Genomic DNA, 1,686 nt, shown 5'->3' with positions numbered 1-1,686 from the left:
GACCGGACTGGTGAGTGATTCATTGACGAAGACAAGTGGCAGGGTGAGGCTAGTAAAGGTGGGGGACACTGACTGGTCCAAGATAACCAAAGGCTTGCGCATTGTAAGAACTTTGGATCCTCTTTTTTTTTTGGTTTATAACCACTATCTGCTGTTTTCTCCGTCAGCACAAAGTTTTATTATTGACTTTGGGTTTCATACTAACGCATCCAATGCCTCAGTGCCGCCTTATAAATCTCCCCCGTTGTCGCTCTCCCACATATATTTGTCACAGAGCTGTCAGATAAGAAGCTTCCATATGCGTACACAGCTGATCCATATGGCTCACTTGTTTGCACAGCAGTGGTATTTGCAAATAATTACACTTTTGAGATGCAAATGGAAACTTTTCTGTTTGAAAAACAAACTCAATGCACCTTAATGTGCCTAAATGCAACCCCCCCCCCTATGATCTTGAAATGCTTTAACAGCCAATTTAATTCAATTCAAAATGTGCAATGTTAAATCAGTGAAATAAATAAAGATGCTCACGTCAACACTGGTGAGAAAATGAGCAGCTCTTTCCCAACAGATCGAATCAAATGTTTGATGTCATTGTGAGTCACCGTCTGGAGCTCCCCCGTCAACCAATCAAATGAATTGTAGCTTTACTGTGTGAACCTTGTGTGCAAGTTGTGGATCACAATATGTTGTGTATAATATATAAATTTCCCTCGCTGTTACTCACACACAAAGACACATACTGTACAATAGCTGTTGATGAAGAGCATAAAGTAACTAGACAAGTATTGATTAGAAAATCCTTAAAGACTTAAAAAATTAAAATAACCCCCCTCATAGCATCACATACCCTTCACAATTCCTAGAGATTGGCATGGTGTTATTTCAGTTAGCTTCATAGCTGGTTTGATTTGCACTGAGAGATGATTTTATGGAAATGTCCCCATGCCTATCTCTATGCATGATGAAGGGTATGTGATGATGTGGATCCTGTGATACCGTGTGATACCATGCATCCTGAACTTTGTCAGGATGCATGGTATCCTGATCCATGAAATAACTGGCCTTTTATAATACAAATCTTCCTGCCTCTATGGGAATTTAACATGGGGGGTGTATACTTATACCCCCTGTATTTTAAAATAGGGGGGTGTATATTTATGCCCCCTGTATTTTAACATAGGGGGGTGTATACTTATGCCCCTGTATTTTAACATAGGGGGTGTATTATTATGCATAGTATCCTGATCCATGAAATAACTGGCCTTTTATAATAACAAATCCTCCGCCCTGTGGGAATTTACATGGGGGTGTATACTTATACCCCCTGTATTTTAACATAGGGGGTGTATACTTATACCCCCTGTATTTTAACATAGGGGGTGTATACTTTACCCCCTGTATTTTAACATAGGGGGTGTATACTTATCCCCTGTATTTTAACATAAGGGGTGTATACTTATGCCCCTGTAATTTAACATAGGGGGTGTATACTTATGCCCCTGTATTTTAACATAGGGGGTTTATACTTATGCCCCTGAATTTGAACATAGGGGGTTACACTTATGCCCCTGTATTTAACTAGGGGGGTAACTTATGCCCCTCTATTTTAACATAGGGGTTGTATACTTATGCCCCTGTATTTTAACATAGGGGTGTATACTTATGCCCTGTATTTAACTAGGG

The 1,686-nt window shown here is 39.8% G+C and overlaps 1 protein-coding gene across 1 annotated transcript in view; it reads right to left on the bottom strand.

The window, feature by feature from the left end:
* LOC116688225 (guanylin) overlaps positions 1-25 on the bottom strand; it is a 1,956-nt gene extending 1,931 nt beyond the window's left edge. Inside the window, exon 1 of the mRNA XM_032514082.1 lies at positions 1-25. This exon is cut by the window's left edge and continues 161 nt beyond it. The gene's annotated coding sequence lies outside the window, so the exon portion shown is untranslated.
* Between the last annotated feature and the right edge of the window lie 1,661 nt (positions 26-1,686).

The sequence above is a fragment of the Etheostoma spectabile genome, chromosome 4, assembly GCF_008692095.1.
Source record: "Etheostoma spectabile isolate EspeVRDwgs_2016 chromosome 4, UIUC_Espe_1.0, whole genome shotgun sequence".
Taxonomy (NCBI): domain Eukaryota; kingdom Metazoa; phylum Chordata; class Actinopteri; order Perciformes; family Percidae; genus Etheostoma; species Etheostoma spectabile.
Note: the sequence above shows the minus strand (reverse complement) of the source record. Positions and strands in the feature narration are given on the sequence as shown.